This window comes from Lynx rufus, unplaced genomic scaffold, assembly GCF_022079265.1.
Source record: "Lynx rufus isolate CCGP_SWC_20201006 ecotype Redwood Valley unplaced genomic scaffold, mLynRuf1.p SCAF_22, whole genome shotgun sequence".
Classification (NCBI taxonomy): domain Eukaryota; kingdom Metazoa; phylum Chordata; class Mammalia; order Carnivora; family Felidae; genus Lynx; species Lynx rufus.
The window spans coordinates 18664113-18686352 of record NW_025814837.1 but is presented as its reverse complement, the minus strand read 5'-3'; the positions used below and the strand labels follow the sequence as shown (position 1 = coordinate 18686352).

Here is a 22240-nt window from a genome sequence, read left to right as displayed (position 1 = left end):
GTATTAAATGGTTACATCCTATTTATTTATCTCATTCGATGTTCTGAGATAAAAGGGTTAACCATTGGGGTGCCCACGTGGCTCAGTCGGTTAAGTGTCTGAATCCTGATTTTGGCTCAGGTCATGATCTCACCGTTTGTGAGTTGGAGCCCCGCAATGAGCTCTGAGCTGACAGCATGGAGCCTGCTTGGGATTCTCTCTTCCTCTCTCTCTCTCTCTGCCCTTCCCCTGCTTGCTCTCTCTCTCTCTCTCTCTCTCTCTCTCGGTGATAAATAAACTTGAAAAAAAAAGCGTTAACCATTAATTGCATTATTTTCTGCAGATAAGTCCTTTTTCTCACACTGAAATCTGATGGTAATTAAATTCTGATGTTTCTCCAAGCTACTGTATGAAGAGGAGGCTGAAGGCCAGAACTATATGGCACACTGTGGCATAAGGACCCTGTCTTCCGTTCACCAATTCTGGCACATTTCTAAAAGGTACCCAACGATCCAGTTTTATTTCCGTCCAGGGGCCTGGGTGCCAAGGATCAGATATAAGCACAGGTTCATTTAAGCAGCAAGATTACAGTCAACAGACTCTGAACATTGAAAATGGCAGACTAGCGAGGCCAGTGAAGCCCCAGCCTCACCCCTTCTGGGCCCAGGACTGAGGAGGCATCTCCACAAACTGAACGATGGATTAGTCTCAGCTGTGAGGTCACAGAAATTACAGAATATCCAGGAATGGGTCGCAGTTCTGCTTCCTGCTTGCTGTGCAACGTTGGACAAGACAATATACCACTCTGCATCCCAAGCGTAGAGATAAAAATGAAAGTATTTACTTCATTGGGTTATTTTGAAACAAACAAACAAAAAACACAAAAAACCATCATAATGTATGTGAACAAGCATTATTAACTGGCAGAGATATTGCTTTTAGTTACTGTTTGTTTCGGGGGGCCAGTTAAATGAAAAATACTTTGAAGGTTGAATTTGCAGACACTTGCTGCAAAAAATATGTTTCTAATTTTTATTATACAATAATACACAATGATCATTGGAAAATAAAAACGCCAAACATATGCATGCCCTCACCCTTCCAATGTCAGAGTGTCTGTCTGGTGTGTCACTGACACTGTCCTCCCCCCTGGCTTCCAGGCAAAGGAAAGCAGTGACACAGTGACACTGCACATCCCTTCTTGATGTGGAGCATAATCTGTCAGCATTGCCCTTCCGCCTTCTTTCCTTGCAATCCTTCTTAGGAAGCCCTTCGCTCAGGTTGTATCTGTATTTTATTCTAGAAGTCTGAGCATTTCTTTTACAAATATTTAAAATTATTAGTCCATCTGGAATTAATCTGACATAGGGTGGGAGAGATGTGTCATATTTTTGCAAATGCTAAGCCATTTACAAAATAGATATTTTTGCAAATGGCACTCAACACCATTTATTGAATGACCCAGCCTTTCGTCACTGATAGGAGTTGCAAACTTTTCCATATACTAAGTTACTAAATATATATGAGAAGGTTTCTGGATGAAACATTCCACTGAATTGTTCTTGGCCCCGTCACTACCACATATTTTAATTAACTTTATAGAAGCTTTCCTGTCTAATGAGTGAAGACTTCGACCTTGCTTTTCCAACATCCATTGGCTTTCCGGCATGCTTATTCTTTCGGAAGGTCTTTAGAATTTTTTTATTTTCACATTCTAGACATCCATGAAAATACAGGAAAATCTCCAAACTCTCAACAATGTGATAATTAAGGTGACAGACAATATAATACCAGAAGCAGGATTAAGATTTCTGAATCACAAGGAAGATGGAGCTGTATTTAGAAAACCTCCCAGCCACTTGGAAGATCCCGTAGCTTTGCTGCTCTGAATATACACACCTCTATTACTGCAGTTTGCATTTTATTTTTTAAATGTTGGCTTCCCCATCGGAGTCTGAGCTCATTTAGGGCAGGGGCTATCTCTTAAATATCTTTTGTACCATTGCACAGTGATAGGGACATAGTAGATGCTCGAAAAACATTTAGTGAATTAATTCACAGTACACAAAATTTCCATTCGGCAGTTCCACGGCTGTATTTTCCCTCTGTCTTTGCTGGAGGGCAGGGTCCCGGAGTACCTGAGACTCGCCCCGCTGGAAGATGCTTTCCTCCCCAACCTGGCACACAGTAGGTACTCAGAAAATGTTGCCTTCTTCCATTTCCATAGCCTCTGTTTAGCTCTCCTCTCCCAGGGGCAGGGGAGGAAAAACAAGGCCTCACGTGTAGTCCACTAACATTTTCAAAAGAAAATCCGGATGTCTGCTGGAAGGACATGACAAGTTAAAAGGAAAACATGGTTCCCAACTGCGGCAGCTTCCACGCCCGGGGGGGAGACTGACACCCTGAAATGCCCTCCTGGAGGCCAGTGTACCCAGCCTTACTTTTGTTAAAGAGTGAAGAAACGGGACCCTTCGGTTTGACTTTGAAGTTTGAAGTCTCTGGAGGACATGGGGAAGAAGGAGGTGCTAGCTGATGTCCGTGGGTGAGGACGCCGGGAACAGCACATTATTCTTTTGAAGTCGCTCTCCCTGGGGTTCGCTTTAAAATGTCCCGGGCAGCTTTCCTTTTACAGCTTCTGGGTACCCTGCATATGTTAAATAAAGAACCAAGGTTTTCTCTTGCACCACAGGATTAACTGGTCACGGACGCCTTTCTGATCGCGGACAGCTGCGGGGATGCACTGGTGGAAAATAACGTACCAGCCCATGTTGATGCCCACTTCCCCTTTGTGGCCGGTTGAAACTTTGGGAATGCCTCATTTAAAGGAGGAAAGAAAACAAAATTGTGTGACTGAGCTCTCTCTTTACTGTCCTTTCTCATGTTTTCATAGCAGTTTTGGGGGGCTTAGAGTTGATCAGAAGAGAGTTTCCTAAAACCCACCAGAAGTCAGCCTGAGGCTGGAGACAGTTTGGGGGGCTTCTCATGCTTCCGCCAAGGATATCTTCCTTGGTCTAGAGGCAGCCAAAAGCTCTCCTGGGGATCTCTAGGACAGAACTCACATGTCCTGGGCACGGGAATTCCCACCCTTCCTTCAGGTTATCCTCCCCAAAGTGCTTCCAAACATTCCCCGTTCCACCTTAGATGAAGAGGCCATACCCAGACCCAGCGGGACCGTCACCTGCCCAGAGTGACCAGGAGCCTGGGCCCAATCCAGCTTCCTGCTTTGCTAGTTTGCCTGATGTTTGCAAAGGAAGCCTTGATTGTTCAGCTTGTGGGAGAGAATATTCTCTCAGGCTCTTCTGGCCTGTTTCTTCTGTTGAACAAGGACAGGCTCAGTACAATGCTTTCTTCTCTAGCATAGAGAGCAAGGCTTGAGGGACCTCTTTTGGATTAGGGGCAGGTACAGAGAGCTCATGGGCCTGGGGGCAGCAAGAGGGGTGACTGTGCTGCCTTCTATTTAGGTGTCGAGCTCGGACCTTGGGTCTTAGGAGGGTGTGCCTTACGGTTTGAAGAAGGGCCCTACCTCAGTGTGGGCAGGTCAGCTTTTTTTTTTTTTTTAATTTAATGTTTATTTATTTTTGAGAGAGAGAGAGAGGGAGACACAGAATCCGGAGCAGGCTCCACGCTCTGAGCTGTCAGCATAGATCTCATCGCGAAGCTCAAACCCACGAAATGTAAGATCATGACCTGAGCTGAAGTCAGATGCTTAAAGTCACGTGCTCCTAAGGGGCAGGTCAGCTTTGCCTAAACCAGCAGCCTGTGCTGGTTATGCCAAATGAATTCTGACAACCAATGCGGTGATGTGTTGTCGCTATAGGTCTCTCTCTCCCATACAAAAACAGACAACAGTTGAACATTATATGAACACCTGCGGCTGCCTCTTGTGGCCCTGGAGCTGAGTTGGCAACAAATGTCTGAGAACTTTGCGCGATTCCCTGTTTGGGTCCCACTCTGCTCCCGTTCTCCCCAGTGGAAAATGACGGACACTCACGCAGTGCCCACGTGCTCTTGGTCTCAGATATTACCTCGTTTCAATCTTACAAACCCTGCTGTCTTACAGAACTTGCAACATTGTAACCTGGGTAGCACCAGCACTCATTTTCCCTTTCCTTTTTGTTATATTTTCCACTAAAGAAACTGAGGTTCAGAGAGGCCAGTGACTTGTCCCATGGTCACAGAGAACTTGAATCATGTCACAGGCTTAGAAGGAGGTCTGTAAATGCTTGCTGGTGGTGAAATTTAATTTAAAGAAAAGTAAAAGGCAAGTGATTTTGTGGTTTCTTTTCATCCATTATTTATTTGTTACTACCTCTCAGGAGCAAAGCATTAAGTTTTAGCCTCGCGCTAATTCACCATTCCTTGTAAGAGCTGTGTCTGTTTTCGTTTTTGGTTTCTCTCCTTCATCTCCCATCCCCATTTCTTTCTCCCCTAGAGGTACCACACTACTCTCTTTGGTACGTATCCTTGGTATGTGTCCTTGAAAATATATGTGTAGCATTATTTTATATAGAAATGTGTGCTAGATTGTATATGTGGCACTGCACTCTCTGTTTTATTCTATTTCTTATTTTTTACTTAAAGATTTTGAGTTCTCTATATGTCGCTTTATGTCCATTTAGCTCATTGCTTCTGAGTGCTATGTTCTATTCCACAGGATACATCTACATTCCCCCGATGTGGGGTACCTGGACACTTCCACCTCTAGCTCTCTGCTGCACACATATTGGTGTAGAGCATCCTTGAACGTGTGAGAGCTTCTCGGGGGCAAGTATCAAGTCTCTGTACTTTCTGTGGCGGGTCAAAGCCTGAAAGGAGAGCTGGACAGCTGGAGATGGTGGAATATTTATTTTAAACGCAACCAATAGGAACCAGAGGGCATCCCCCATTAAAGGGACCGCTCTGCTCTACAAAGAGAACCATTAAAATGAATGTAAATCACAGTAGCCTCAGGGACTGTTTAATAACAATCTGACTTTTTATTGGGTGAGCAGGAGATGTGCCAGCTTTCTCCTTACAGAGTCTTCTGGATCTTTTACAGAGAGAGAGAGAGAGAGATCCTATCTGAACTGCTATGGAGATTATCGAGGGCAGAGGGCTGCTCAGGGAGTAATGGCCATAAATCCAATTAGTAACTCACTTTCTCTTTTGCCACAGGCTCCATTTCCCCCAAATACATGGAAGAGAATTCTACACTCTGGAACCGGTCTATCCCGAGGGCTCCATGATACCATGCCACCAAGACACAAAAGTTTCTTGCATGGGAAAAGGACTGGGATGATCCACACTAAACCAGTGACAGCAGAAACCACGATTGTTCTGGAGTGGCGTGGGAGCCTTGCCACACTCATGTATCACTTCCAGCAAAAAACATGTTCCTGTCTCATTTGTGAAATAAGGAAATGGAAGAAAAACTTCAGGGATTTTCCAGAGAAATTTAAGCAAAACTAGAGATCACAGGAACCCCACTTATTTCTGGGTGGGGAAACTAAGGCAGCAGGAGCACCAAGACGGTTAAGGGATCCTGCTCCCAATGAGGAGGGCAGACACAGGGGCCGGGGCTTCTCTGTCTCCTGACTCTCCCACTCCAGTCCCGGGTCAGCCAGTGAGATCAGTCTGCAGAACCACCAGGGGGGCCAGGAGCCCGAGTGCTGAGCCAAAGAAGGGTCTGGGATCCCACGCCACTACTTGTTTGGGAACTTGCATACTTAAAAGACCAGATTCTTTAATGACAAATCTTTATGATCCAAAACAAAGAATCGAGATGCCTGGGGTAAAAATAAAATAGGTACCAGCTTAATTTTGTTGTTTAAAAAAAAAAATATTGCATGACTGCTTCACTTCTTTTTTCCTCTGAGATTAAAAACAAAACAGAAAAAAAAAAAAAGAGGTTAGAGTGGGAGAGAGCCAAAGCATAAGAGACTGTTAAAAACTGAGAACAAACTGAGGGTTGATGGGGGGTGGGAGGGAGGGGAGGGTGGGTGATGGGTATTGAGGAGGGCACCTTTTGGGATGAGCACTGGGTGTTGTATGGAAACCAATTTGTCAATAAATTTCATATATATATAAAAAAAATAAAAGAAAAGAGAAGCAATAAAAAAAAAAAAAACAGAAAAACCAAAGCAACAACAACAACAAAAAACATGTTGAGAACAGCTCATCTAGAGGATGGACACACTGATACCAGGTTCTTTCTTTCTCTTGTTGCACATACACTTGTTACAAACATGCTTCTCTGGGGTTTGTAGTTTTGTCAAAATTATGATTGAAATCAATATATGACGGACACATTAGCATGAGTTGATAGAAAAAACACAAAGAATTTGAAAAAATTAATTTTTTACTTATTTTTGAGAGAGAGAGAGAGAGAGAGAGAACACAGTGAGGGAGGGGCAGAGAGAGAGGGAGACATAGAATCTGAAGCAGGATCCAGGCTCCGAGCTGTCAGCACAGAGCCCAATGCGGGGCTCAAACCCACGAACTATGATATTTTGGCCCAAGCTGAAGTCAGATGCTTAAAGAACTGAGCCACCCAGGTGTCCCAACAAAGGATTTGGATTTGAATCCCTGACTTGTCATTTACTAGTAACCTTTAATAAGTGATCTAACCCTCTTAAGCTTTAGTTTATTACCTTGAAAATAATATGAATAATATGTAATTCATAAGATTCTTGTGAGGATTAAATAAGATACTGTAAGGAGAGCTTTCAGTACAATGCCTGGCACATAGTAAGCTCTCAATAATGATACCTATAGTATTTAACAGGATCATATTTATTACTGTTACTTTCCCTTGTATGATTCCAGGGATCAATGAGGTATTTGTTAGGTAAACTAATATCTTGAATTCTTCAAAAGCAGAGCCTGAGACAATGATTTGTGTGCAGGATGTTTATTCAGAAGGTGATCTCAGAAGTAGAGTGAGGAAGTGAGCCGAGAAAGAGAAGAAAGCCTGTAAACGTACCTCTGCAGGCAACTGGACTCAATCCTCTAGACCTCCTGTGGGACTGTGTGAAATATACTTTAAACAGCATAGGATGGGCACCAATAGTGCCTCCTGCAACTATATAAATTAAGTCTCCAATTAGGTTTTGAGTATGTATCACCTTTGTGTTTAAAATTTTTGTTGTTGTTGGGGCACCTGGGTGGCTCTGTTGGTTAAGGGTTCGACAGCTCAGGTCATGATGTCACGGTCTGTGAGTTCGAGCCCCGCACGGGGCTCTGTTCTAATAGCTCGGAGCCTGGAGCTTGCTTCAGATTGTCTCCCTCTCTCTCTGCCCCTCCCTCGCTCACACTCTGTCTCTCTCTTTCTCTAAAGAATAAACATTAAAAATAATTTTAAGGGGCGCCTGGGTGTCTCAGTCAGTTGAGTGACTGACTTCGGCTCAGGTCATGATCTCACAGTTTGTGAGTTCAAGCCCCGCATCAGGCTCTGTGCTGACCGCTGGAGCCTGCTTCAGATTCTGTGTCTCCCTCTCTCTCTGCCCCTCCCCCACTCATGCTCTGTCTCTCTCTGTCTCAGAAATAAAACATTAAAAAAAATAATAATTTTAAAAAATAAATAAATGTGTGTGTGTGTGTGTGTGTGTGTGGTTGTAAATCAGACAATTGTCTCCATTAGCTGACTTTCTCCTTGTTTGGACGAAGCCGCTCTACTACTGTAATCTGTTTGCTAACTCCTTCTCCACCAGGTGATATAAGGCCTGGTTTATGTTGCAAAATGTTTCAGCGTGGTAAATACATCTGTCACACTAAGCTTAAATTCACATGTTTACCATTCCATTTAAAGTTGAGGTAGCTTATCTCTTAGACCCTAGTTCTCAAAACTTAGGTGAAGGAGGAGCTTCTGGAAATCACGGAGCTCTTTATAGAGAGCACCACACTAATGGCAGAATACCACATAATTCTGATATATTTAATTCCAAAATGTAAGTAGAAAAAAATGATTGCAAGAAATATGTCCATATTACAAAATTTTAACATGGACATGCAGACACACGTATCAGTTCAGTGTAAATGGTTCTTTGAGTTTACACTAATATTTGTTTGATAACTAATCATTAACTTGTTATCCTCTGGAATTTGCTAGCAGATAAGCAATAGTAGGCACCGTAGGTATCAGAAAAACATGTAAAGAGAAACATTAAACATGGACAAAATTTTACCCACTTTTACATTAATCTGAGACAGAATCCGTGACCGTCCAATTTATAAAACACTGGCATTTGAGAACGCACTTAAAAGGCCAATGAAATCACTGAACTGCCAGTTTGGGGCAATGTTCACCAATCAAAATGAGGGAGGTACCATGATTCCAGGCTACTTGGAAGTTTCCAAAGGAGGAAGAGCACATAGAAGCTATGTCATAGCCACTGTGGAAGCAAAAGGTGAACTTCTGACCAATACATAATATGTTGCTCTTTTTGGGAAGTTTTTTTTATTTTAATATTTTGCTCTAAATTAAGCAACAGACGACTGAATATAATGGAAATAGCTGCCTCCTTTGCTTACACTATTCCTTACTTCTAGACACTCATTTCCCAAAACTGGAATGCCCTCTACCATCTTTACTTAAGGCTTACCTCAAATCTCTTGTCCCGACAAAACTGAATCTCAGCCACCTGCAATCAGGCCCTCTCTGGAATTCTTATGATAGTTTCTGTACTGCTCACTCCATACTCAGTGCCACCCTATACTGGTGGTGATCTCTCTCTTTCTCTCTCTCTCTCACACACACACACACACACATCCCATACACTCCTCCTAGCTTCCCTAACTAGACATAGCTTACATTCTATCACTGTTTGTGCCTAGCAAGTGCCCTGTACACAGTGGGCACATGCCAATATATTAGAATCATATAATCAGGCATTACCCCAACATTATTTACACTACACTCTAACAAACATCAGTGTTTCTCAGGATCAAATCCCATAGAGATCCCATAAAGAAAAAGAAATTTGCACACCTTTAGTGTTGGCTTAAAACTTTTAAGTATTAAATGTACTCAAGTATAAAATAAAGTATGAACTCCATGTGCTTTTATCTCTAATACAACCCTGAAACTAAAACAGTTTACAACTAAATGCAAATAAACCCAGTACATTCAAATGAACATTAATACGACAGATGATGCTGTTTAGCTGAAACTAAATTGCTGTTCAGGATGTAAATTCGATGTTGACTGCTGTAACGCAGGCTCTTTACAACTCAGCGTGCCTGTTCTGAGGTTTGCTCTGTCACCACTCCATTTTCCCACCCCGAACCACTTTGAAACCACCATTTGTACAATAAAACATCATGTCATTTGCGCTTTCCTTGGCACGAATGCATCCGTTTTGTATTAATTCCAACCTCTCTTCCTTTCTTATTTACTTGTGACAATGCACGTGCTTCTTGGCATCAACGTGGCCTTAAATGCAGATACTGCAAAATCATGTGGTGATACTTCGTTGTACGGTGATCGTCCAAATGACAATGATGATAATAATATTAATAGCTGATATTTACAGACGACTTACTACGTGTCAAGCACCTTTCTCTATCTCGACTATCCCACTGAATGCCTTTATTTACTGCTTGAGAAAGATGCTATTGTGATCACGATTTTATACATGAGCAAACTGGGGCTCAGAGAACTTCAATAGCATTTTCAAATCCATGCCATGTATATAGAATTTAAGCCCATAAAGTCTGACTCCAGATCCTGAACACAATACTTCTATTAATTTGTTTCATTTATCGTTAAAATGAGCACAAAATTAGAACAAATGTTGTACAGAATAACGCATTCCAATGTTCGATATTTCTATACACTTACAATTCATCACAGGCTCAGTAATCATGCCGGTCAATTTGTTTTGAACCACTAGGTGCATGTGTCCTTAGAGCTGACCAAAACATGAAAGAACTCAGCTTCACGTCCACAATCAATAAAGTGCTTTACTGATAAAAATACATAACTTAATTGTAGTTCTCAATAAATGTAATATATTCAAAAGAGCAGAACAGTATGCGTTTCATGCTCGTCTATTATACTTGTCAGACAATGTCTTCATTCAGAAGTCCATTGATGTCCCCAGTGATCAGCTTGGTGCGAGCTGTCAAGGACAGCAGAGAGCAGAAGATCCACAAGGCAGAAGAATCTATGAATCCATAGTTTAACACGCAGAAGCCAAGTTCTTCTGAAATTGGAGTTTGAACTTTTCTTTCAGCTTATTGATTCAAGCTCTCCAGAAGTCAGTGTGTCCTCACCCAACGTGGGAAATATGCAGACTGCTTTATTCCTTCTTATTGCCAAAATAAACAAAATAAACTCTTAAAATATGACTTATTACCAGAGTCCTTCCTTGTTCAATTGACTGGTTCAGTCAGAAAAACATTTGGACAAGCAAAGGATGTACCCTTGGTTGCACTCTCCCCCTAGCCCCACCCCAGATTCAGCAACACAGTACTGTACATGTTTGGTCAAATCTCTTGCCATTCTTTAAAAAAATAATAATAGTGTGATTAATTTATTGGCTTCCCAAGTAAATAGGCAACTTAGGAATGAGGAAAGAGCTTGTGCATTTTACACCTGCAAGGAACAATGATCAATTTCCTCCCAATACTGGAAAAGATGTTGATTTTCTCTGATTTGTCATCTGTTGCATGCGCAGTACCTTGCACTCACCAAGGGGAGACCCAATGAAGTACAAGCTAAGTTCTCTAAGCTTACGAACATTACCAGCTTATTGTTATATTTGGAGTCATGCACATAGCTACATTCAGAATTGGACTACCATTCCTTCCATCTTAAAAACAACTTGGTTAGGTAAACTTTGAGTTATTGTGCTCATGTAGACAAGGCTATTAGGGCACAAGAGGTGAAATCTAAGGTCATACAACTAATTAGTGACTGAGCCAAATTCCGAAGTTAGGTTTCTTTGCCTTCAGTTTCTCCCACTAGATCAAATTGCTTCTTCAGAGCAATGCAGAAACAGCATTCGAGAAGGCATTTAGATTTATTTCTAAAGTTGATCTGGCTCCATCATGAATATTAAAAAAAAAAAAAAACAACCCACCTGATTTGTAATTGGAGCCTGGAGAATCACCCATGGCCTGAGTTGATGATTTGGTTACCAGCTGCTGGAACACTTCAATGGGAAGACGTGAAATTCCTGCAGGAAATGACTCCAGGCAGCTCTGAATTAGTAAGGAAATTAAATGACTAACTTCAATATTTCCTGGCTTTTGTCTATCTTAATTAACAATTTATTTTGGTAAAGGAAAAATTGAACAACTTTCTAATAGTCAACACGTAAAACTTAATATTTGTTTATAGTAAAAATACGATTCCCATGTCTGTTTTTATTTAAAGAAAGGAAAAACATTTTTGAACAATTTGCAGTAACCATACTTATTAAATCATTCTTAAAAAAAAAGAATCCAACAATTACAGCATATGTGTGTGGGAAATATCAATTTCCTTTTCATAGTTCCCAAAGGTGCACTTGAGAAAAATGTGTTGATTATTAACAGGGCTAATATTTTTGTGGTAATGTTATTACTGAACATCTACAATAACTGAAGTTTGGGATTGACAGAGGTATTTTAGCCAGCATTTATTATTGATTTCCATGTCACATTGAATATAGCATGGACCTAGATGTATGTCATTATGACTTTTGATACATATTTTGATATGACTCTTATTTTGCCTTCATTCATTTATTCAACAATATTTACTGAATGCGTGCTATGTGCCAGTCATTCTTCTAGGTGCTGAAAATACACGATAAATTAAAGCTCTTGCTCCCATGGACTTCACGTTCTAGTTGAAGGGAGGTGGATGATGCCAAAAGGCAGGGAAATACATCAGGTAAATGGTAATGAGATGAGAATGCGGTGGGGGGGCGGGTGCTTCCTTAGATGGGGTGGAATCAGGGAAACAGAAATGTCCTGCGTCGGACTCTTTGAAGAAACTTGATGACGTTAACACTTAATTCATCATGGACAAGTATCATGTCACCTGTCCTGTCCTGGACTCCACAAATGTTTAGGATAAACTTCTGAGTTCAAGGATAATGGAAAGCAATTTCAAGAAAGCTGCTTTTTTTTTTATAACTGTGTGAATTTTCTTTCTTTCTAGCTTTCTTTACTATATAACATCTCTTAGGAATGAGGAGAATGAGGCAAAATTAAGATTGCCATCACAGAGCTAGTCAGCTATATTGCCAAACAAACTTGTATGTGAACTTCTATTACTAGTTAGATTTGGAGACGCCAACTTTATTTTCACTAAAATTGAATAAAGGCAAATTCTATTTGATGTCTTCAGCATGCCTATGAACAGCAACAACAGGTGGTACCTTTCGTTGAACGATATAATATGCCAAGTACAGAACTTCTCATACATTTTTTTTCTTATTCTCACAAGAGCTCTGCACATAGTATGATTGTTCCCATCTTATAGGTAAGGAAATTGGGACTCAGGTATGTTACATATGTTCCCTGAGGTTCCAGAACTAATAAGGCCACACATAATTGGAGTGCTATGTCACTTCTGCTGGGCCCCACATTGCTGGGAGGAATGAAGGAGGTTGTCGGATTTAACATCATTTTACATACAGGCAAATGGAGACAGCCCTTGTGACCTGCCCAAAGTCACAGAGTCAGTGAGTTGGTGGCAGAGTTGGGATTAGCTCCAGCTGATTCAGGCTGCCTCCCCATGAAAGCTGTGAAAGCCAGACCCTGTAACTCACTGCCTTTCCAACAAATGTCCAGGGCAGTGGATACTCATTTGGGACAAGGGTGAATCTTGACCCCTCTCCCATAACATACTTAAAAAAAAATCAATTCCAGGTGGATCAATGATCTAAACATGAGAGATAAACAACAAAGTTTTTAAAAGAAAAAATAAGGGAATACCTTCATGACCTCAGGGTAGGCAAAGAAGTGCTGACAAACATGATGGTTAAAAATAAGTACATTGAATTACATTAAAATTGAGGATTTCTGTTCATCAAAGGGTACTATTAAAAAATTAAAAATGTGAAAAGGGGGGTGCCTGGGTGTCTCAGTCTGTTAAGTGTCTGACTTTGGCTCAGGTCATGATCTCATGGTTCATGAGTTCTCACCCCATGTCGGGCTCTGTGCTGACAGCTCAGAGCCTGGAGCCTGCTTTGGATTCTGGGTCTCCCTCTGTCTCTGTCCCTCCCCCGCTCACACTCACTCTCTCTCTCTCAAAAATAATTAAACATTAAAAAAATTAAAACAAAAAACAAAAAACAAAAACAAAACAAAAAATGTGAAAGGGAAAATCACAAAATAAGACCAAGATATATATGGGGCGCTTGCATAGTTCAGTCGGTTAAGCATCTGACTCTTGACTTTGGCTCAAGTCATGTTCTCATGGTTATGAGATAGAGCCCTGTGTCAGGCTCTGCTCTGACAGCATGGAGCCTGCTTGGGATTCTCTCTCTCCCTCTGCCCCCAACCCCCTCTTGCACTCATACTCTGTCTCTCAAAATAAATAAATAAACATGAAAAAAAAAAGACAAGATATCTGCAATACACATATCTAGCAAAGGGCTCATATCAGTGTGCGCATGTGTGTGCACTCATTTCTACAAATAATGGCGAAAGGTGGTTAATCCAATAGAAAATTGGACAAAAATCTTGAACAGGTATTTCACAAAAGAGGATATACCACCAGCTTGTTAACAGACGAAAGGGTGTTTGATATACTTAGTTATTAGGAAAATTCAAATTCAACCTACGATATGATACTGTTACACACTCCCAAGAATGATTAAAACGAAAAAAAAAATCAAATATTCAGTTGGACCATATGAAATTGCAATTTTTTGCAGGTCAGAAATAAGCACGTATCAACACTTTCATATAGTTTAATCTATACCAAGTATTGAGGAGGGTGTGGGGACCCCAGAGCTTCAGACACTATTGAAGTGTGAGCTGGCACCATGCTTTGCAAATCATAACTGAGAGTATGGCAGTTAGCTATTGCTCTGTAACCAACTACACTAAAGCTTAGTGACTTAAAAAACAAACAAACAAACAAACAAACAAACATGTATTAATTTATGCAAGTTCTATCAGCCAGGTGGGCAGCTCTGCTGGTCTGGGTTAGGTTCAGTTAATCTCACCTGGGCTTGTTCATGCATCTGTGGTCAGCTGGCAGGATGGCTGGGGGCTGGCTAGTAGGATGGCCTTGTCCAGGATTACTCTGCCCCTCTCCTCATGGCTCCCACATCTTGGACTTGTCATCACAGGGAAGCAAGGAGAGAGCAAAAACACAGAAGTGCTTTTATGAGCTTTACTAATATCAACTTTTCTACTGTCCCATTGGCCAAAACAAGTCACTGACCAAGCTCAGAGTCGGCATGGGAGGGCAATATGGTGGCATGAATGCAGAGATGCATGAAAAATTGGGCTAGGATTTATTCAAACTGGATAAATATGTGTATACCCTATGACCCAGCAATTTCCCTCATAAATATGTACCCAACAGAAAGGACTACATGTGCTCACCAAGAGGCATGTACAAGAATATTCACAGAAGCACTATTTATAACAGCTTCAAGCTTAAAACAACTCAAATATCCATCCATGTAGACTGGATAAGCAAGCATGCTGTGCTATATTCATGCAGTGGAACAGTACACAGCAATGAGAATGAATGGGCTACAATAACATGTAGATAGATACATAGGTAGGTAGGTAGATGATAGATGATAGATTTTATATATATATATATATATATATTATATATATATTTTACATATGGATGTATATATATATACATATATATATACATATATATATGTGTATATACATATATACATCCATATATATATATGTGTATACATATATACATCCATATATATATATATGTGTATATACATATATACATCCATATGTATAATATATATATAATATATATATGTATATATTCCTGGGATTTTAAATATCTTAACTATTTTCTTGTCCACCTGTCCCCCTTGTGATTATTCAGTCACCCAAAGCATTCTTAGCAACTCCATCTACCTTTGTTGTTTGTGTTAACTGCTGGTTTCCCTCTAACGTCATCACATCTCTTTTGTTATTAGTTGTCTACATAAAAAATTCAGAGCATACTGGGTAATCTCACAAGACCTATACAATGACTGCCAATTCCCTCTATTTCTATGACATGGAACACCTTCATAAGCGTCTTGTTAGAGTTTTGGCGGCTTGCCTTCTCAAGATCTGTCATGGATTCTTACAGTGCACTGTTTGCTGTCACTTCAGGGGTTTGTAGGTGTACGTGAGAGGGTGTTTATCACTCCCTAATGTCAACTCATCTACCAAATATTAGTATTTCAGATAATAGCTGCCATCCTTTTTCTGGCTCGCTCCTTTCATGGACCATACTTCATTTGTCATGTGGATGTTTAGAGGAGGGTTTTGTTGATGTCAGAGAGACCAGCAAGTGAGGTGTCATCTGAAAAAGCCATCAGCTTACAGTGATACCTTCTTCAGACTCATCAGCACAGTTATTTCATTAATAGCAGTAACAAGGCACATGACATTTTTCCAAAGCTTGATGAAAAGGAAAATAATTCTTTACATTTAGTTTTCCACTTAGGTTTCTCTCCATGTGACAAGGATATTTATTTTTCTTTTCTTCTTTCTTTCTTTCTTTCATTTTATTGTGGGAAGAACACTTACCATGAGGTCTATCCTCTTAGATTTATAAGTGTGGAATACAGTCTTGTTATCTCCAGGCACAATGTTGTACAACAGATCTCTAGAACTTAGTCATCTTGAATAACTGAGATTTTGCAGCCATTGATTAGCAATTCCCCATTTCCCTTGTCAGTCACTGGAGACCTATTTCTTTGTTTCTATAAGTTTGGCTATTTTAGGTACCTCATATAAGTAGACCCATATACTATTTTGTCCTTTTGTGACTTGCTTATTTAGCACAGTGTTCTCAAAGTTCATCCATGTTGTCATACATTATAGGAATTCATTATTTTTAAAGGCTAAATAGTATAATAATACAGATGTATGTATTACTTTTTCTTTATCCATCTGTCAGATATTTCCATTGTTTCCACATCTTGACTACTGTGAATAGTGTTGCACTGAATATGGAAGGGCTAATAACTTGTTGATATCTTGATTTTTCAATTCTTTGGATAAATGCTCAGAAGTGGGATTGTTGAATCATATGGTACTTCTATTTTAATTTTTTGAGGACTTCAATATTGGTTTCCATATCAGGTGCACCATTTTACAATCCCACCAACACTGTTAGTGTGACCACTCACCTGAGCCCTGGACTCCATTTTCCCCAGGTCCTCAAGCATCCCCTCTGTATCTTGCATGTTCGGTCTCCCTTGCCTGCAAAAACCTCTGCTCTGCTCACAAACATGCAACTAAGGGATGTTACCGTGGATATAAACCGTGCTATTTTCTTAGGCTCCTTGAAAACATGAGTATCTTCCTCAGTGATGAGTCCTTCATCATGAAATCACTTCCCATCTGCCTCCTCATTCCCAAATCAGTGTTTGTGCATAAGTACCAAATAAGTGGGGGGGGGGGGGAGGCCAGACGCTGCCAGTCTCTCACCTTTTCTTTATCCCTCAGCCCATGGCCCCTGTTTCCCTATCTTTCCTTCTGGCCTCTCCTGAACTCTGGCTCTCAGGTGGGGTTGCTCTCCTTGAGGGTGCCATCCCTACACGGGCCTCAAAAGGTATCGTGCCCTCTCCAACACCCCAGTCTGGATGAGGTCAGAAAACACCTTTAGTGATTCCCTGAAGAACAACTAAGACCATCCAGAAACATTTCAACAAGACAGGACTGAAGATTTGGGGTGAATAAGGGAATAACCCAAAGCCAAATTATCTGCCCAGCAAAGTAGGCTAGGCTTCCTCATAGACCTTCAGCCCGAGGATGCCTCCCTGCTAGTTCCCTGTGGCAAGGAGCATCTTTCTTCTATCTAGGAGCTTCTTCAAGTCCTTCTCAAACTCCTCTTGAAGTCCAGACTTAAGAAAGTGAGACCCAGAGATAGCTAACGATCCTCTCTCCTGCTTGCTTTCAAGTTTCATTGTCCTTGCTGAATTACCACCTTTCCTGATGCCCAAATGTCCACCCTGCTCATGGTACGTGGGTCAGGCCTTGGCCTGTGGCCTGAATAGGCCAAACACTTCCAGATACAACATAATAAATGCAACCTCTATAGGAGACACAGGCATAGCCAGGCAAGTATAATTTTGTTATAGAATCACCATTTAAGACTATCATTGACCCCTCAATTACTAAATTCACTGGCCTCCTCTTGGTTTTCCTTCTCTTCTCTTCTCACTGAGGCACTGGACCCCACTGCTCCCATTTGATACTCTTTTCTGTCTTGGCTTCTGTGACACTGTTTTATTCTGGTTTTCCTCTAAACTCTTTCTCTCTGTTTTCACTGTGTATACTTCCTCCTCTTACACATTGGCATTGCCCAAAATTGGGTTCTTGGCTGTCTTCTCTTTCTCTTTCTCCTTCCAATCACTCAACTGAATAGGTGTTTGTTCCAGAACACCCTAAATGGTGTTGGAACATTGGAATGACTCTTCTCTGTACAGACACAGCTCCTTTCTCCCCAACACATTTTCCTCTTTATCCCTAGGACATCTGAAACACCACCCTGAAAAAAAATTCTATTCTTTCCTTATCCACCTTCCCCTGCTCTAATGTCACTTCTTCCTTTGAATGCATGATGCATTTAAACATTTTATTATGTGAAAGTCACCTTTCCAAGGTGTTACATCCTCACAACACCTATTGACTGGATATTATTATCTCTACTTTTGAATGGAGACCAGGCTTTGCTGAGGCCCAGCAACCTGCCTAGTGTCACCACCTAATGTCACACGATTAGTAAGTGGTGGACCTGGGACTCTGAATATAAAATAGCCATACAGCCTTATTTGTGCCCTCTTGGGGCACCTCTCTTACTCTGCCTTCTTTTTTTTTTTTTTTAATGTTTTATTTTTGAGAGAGAGAGGAAGAGATGAGTGGAGGACAGAGAGAGAGGGGACAGAAGGTCCTAAGTGGGCTCTGTGCTGACAGCAGTGAGCCCGATGTGGGGCTCGAACTCACCAACCATGAGATCATGACCTGAGCTGAGGTCAGATGCTCAACAGACTGAGCCACCCAGGCATCCTTCTTACTCTGGCTTCTATACTTACTTTTGTACTTATTTAATTCCTTTGTATGCAAACTCTTGAGGACTTTCTTATTTTTCTTAGCTCCTGGCATCAAGTTTATAATTTGGAATTTTGGAAGACAGTCTCAATTTCAAATATTTTATCTCACCATACAAATAAGTAGTTTTGACCCAATTTGGGGCTTGAAACTGTGGTCAGTGTATACAAATGCCTGGAGGATTGCAGGAAATCAATAAATATCTATAAAATTAAATTGAATAATTTGGGCAAACAAGCTGGGCTTATTTCAGATTTGAGTGAGAGAGATAAAAAGAGAGAGAGTAAATGATCCCAATCCAAATATAATGCTTTATTAAAACAACAAGCATAAATTTGAAGTGGTCACTGATTACTAGCACCTGTGTATGCTTTGCAAGACTGATGCAATACAGAGTAAGAAAGAACAGCTTTCTGCATCATTTCACTTCCAACATCAGAACAGAAGCGGGGGGAGAAGTCTGACCATGGTCTAATTCCTCCGTGACTGGTCTGCGACTATCTGTTCTAACCATAAAATTCTTGTTCTTGTCCAATTTCTCCTCTGTTTAATTATTCTTTAATTTCAGGGTGATTACATCCACCAATTTGTTTAAAAAAATGCTAGTATTTTCTCTGTCAACACTCAAGTATAGTCTTCTCAATCCACTCCTTATGGGAAGTAGGCCTTTTTCTAGACATTTCTAGAAATTTAAAATTAGAGGTATGAACTTATTTCCTCGCTCAATTAGCACCAATTCCCTGAGATTGTACAGAGAGGCCTCCTGTTCTCATCTATACCATTTCCCAAATCAATGGCTTGGATGGCCAAGGGTTAATCTTCTCGGTACAATGTGAATTCTTACTAATTGGAGACAGACCAGGGTGTACTATCTTTATCATGACCTTTTCTCCTAGACCTTGGGCCTATTTCACTTCAGGGTTCAGAGTTCAGCTTCTGCTCTTAAATCTCAACACGGAGTTATTTTCTTCAAACGCCAAACTACAAGTGACTGTTGCCCTGGAAGGATATCTGCCATGTATTTGTAAATAATTGTAGGGTTTTCTTCTTACCCTCTACTCTACCCGCCTCTTACCTTCCTATCATTCTATATCCCTCCCCCGCCTTTGAAGTAAGATCAGTTTTTGTCTTAATAGATGAACCCGAGAACAGTTCTCAGAAGGTCTGACAACACAGCAATGGATAAAATAAATCGCACTACATGTTGTCATTCAGCAAAGCCGTTTACAGACAGAGCTATTTTGAAGCCATTAAAAAATGCTATTCATCTGGAACTTGCCATCTGCCTTCTGTTTCTGGACTCGTCTATTGCGTTAGCTAAGAGATTAGTCTCAGCGGCCAACTTCCCTCTAGCTCTCCCGTGACACTCGGGGAGACTCTTATGGGAAGAAGGCAATTTATTTTCACCGAACGACCACATGGCTAACTATACACGGCAATTATACAAAGCAAATGTATCAACTTCTGCCACTGGAGGCAGGGGTTCCCTTTCTGGTCATTAATAATGAATGCTCTTCAGTAAGTAGGGAAACATTTACCAAATAAAATGGCCTGTTATAGATGATCCCCCAGGCAGCTGAGAAACCGCATGGCCATTGAGGAAAGAGGGAAACCGACAAGACTGAGCTGCCTCACGACCGCACTTGGTTGTCCTGGAAGCATCTCCAAACCGGCAGAAGATGTGACCCATTGGCTCTTTGTGCAGAAAATGTCTAGTCCGAAAAGAAGTGGCCTGGTCTTTCTATATTGCTATTCCATTGCTCCTTTCCTGGCAGCTGCGTAATTGGGAATGCCGTGAAATCAAAACGAGGAGCAAGTAAATTAGAGCCGGGAAGTGTCAAGTTGATCTACTGTGGCTTTGTGGGGCAGGAGTGCCTGGCAAATTCAGATTTCTCCCTGAGCCCCCTCTCACCACTTCACCCACCATTTAAAATGCTTATTCCTTGTGCTCCTGGATCTCTCTAGAGCCTCCTGTTTGCTCTAATGCTTAGGCTATGACTTGGTCCACAGTCACTCATTCAGTGTACTCCTTTGCAGGCATTTTAATGAACAAAATCCCTGAAAAGGTGCTGACATTTTAATGCCTCCTACTGATACTTTATATTGAGGCAACAAGCTTTGTACTGCCTTCAAAGCCCTTGCAAATCCAAATGCTCTGGGGTCTTAGCTACCTTGCTCACACAGGGGGTGTAATTAAAAGAGACATGGAACATATGCACTTACACCCCGTTTTCATATTGAAGACAGCTGACCATTGCCTAATTAATTTTCAACACCCTTACGAGGTAGGTGTATATTGCCCTTCCTTTACAGATGGAGGACTTCAGGCAGCGGAATGATAAAATCCAAAGCCTCAGGACAGAAACTGCATCTTTGATGAATTCTGCAAAGGGCCTAATGGTGATTGGTTAAAAACAACACCAACAACATTAATAATAGTGTGATGAAACCTGTGGCTTCTCAGCTGGCCCAAAATGTGAACTAGCTCTAGTGTTTTTTTGGGGCGCCTGGGTGGCGCAGTCGGTTAAGCGTCCGACTTCAGCCAGGTCACGATCTCGCGGTCCGTGAGTTCGAGCCCCGCGTCAGGCTCTGGGCTCATGGCTCAGAGCCTGGAGCCTGTTTCCGATTCTGTGTCTCCCTCTCTCTCTGCCCCTCCCCCGTTCATGCTCTGTCTCTCTCTGTCCCAAAAATAAATAAACGTTGAAAAAAAAATTAAAAAAAAAAAAGGGCATTTTAAATTTCATTCAGGAGACTTCTGGGGAAAGTTGGAAAAATAGATACAAGATTATAATACCTCTCGGAGCGCCTGGGTGGCTCAGTCGTTTGAGCTTCCAACTTCGGCTCAGGTCATGATCTCACGGTCTGTGAGTTCGAGCCCCGCATTGGGCTCTGTGCTGACAGCTCAGAGCCTGGAGCCTGCTTCAGATTCTGTGTCTCCCTCTCTCTCTGACCCTCCCCCTTTCATGCTCTGTCTCTCTCTGTCTCAAAACTAAATAAACATTGAAAAAAAAATACCTCTCTCATCCCAAACTTAATGAAATGGAATGGACAATAAATAAATAAACCCAATAAATGGTATAGGAGCATTGTTTTAACTTTGGAAAGTGTCTAGAAACAGAAGACTCTGGAAATTGATGCCTGCCTCAATATAAAATCCCTCCAGAAAGAATTCTGTGGAGATGATGCACAGACAAAAGTCTCCTTAATTGTGCCCTCTCCCATTCTACTACCATTTTGGAAATGGGATATGCCACCCAGGGGTGAAAATGAATCATGCCTTTCCAGGGAGTTCTTCCTTGGCACCCTAGATAAATAGTACTCAGGTGTGAAGGAAGAAACCAGTATGGCTCCCCATTTCTTTTTCTCTGACTGGAAGGAAAGCCCCAAGGATGGAATGAAAGTACATCATATCCAAAACCTTTACGTTCATTATTTCACTCAAACTGGGAGTGAAGAGGCATTCACAGCTGGGGAGAAGCATGTAAATCAGGAGATCTTTTTTTATGTTTATTTATTTATTTTGAGAGAAAGAGAGAGGCAGAGAGAGAGGGACAAACAGAGTCCCAAGCAGGCTCCCCGCTGTCAGCACAGAGCCTGACGCGGGGCTCAAACTCATGAACCATGAGGTGATGACCTGAGCCGAAATCAAGAGTCAGACGCTTAACCTAATAAAGCACCCAGGTGCCCTGCCAGGGGAATTTTTTAAAACTAGAGCAGATTGTCTCCAACAGAAACAATGATTTGGTGGCTAAGCTTGAATTGGGGTAATACTTCAAAATATGAGGGCATCTCTCAGGAGAACAAGACGCACTAGAACTTTTAACAGAATTCCAGGGAACAGGACTGAACCAGAGATTAAATTCACCAACTGTAATTAAATATAATCCTGGATACAATTCCTCTTGCTCCAGCAAGAGGAAAAGAGAAAGTAGAACACAAGCTATTAGAACACAGACAGAGAGGGGCGCCTGGGTGGCTTAGCTGGTTGAGCATCTGACTCTTGATTTCAGCTTGGGTCATGATC

General features: G+C 41.3%; 1 pseudogene; it reads right to left on the bottom strand.

Moving 5' to 3' along the window:
- Nucleotides 1-381: 381 nt before the first annotated feature.
- Nucleotides 382-16349, bottom strand: LOC124517550 (protein kish-A-like; annotated as a pseudogene).
- Nucleotides 16350-22240: the final 5891 nt, after the last annotated feature.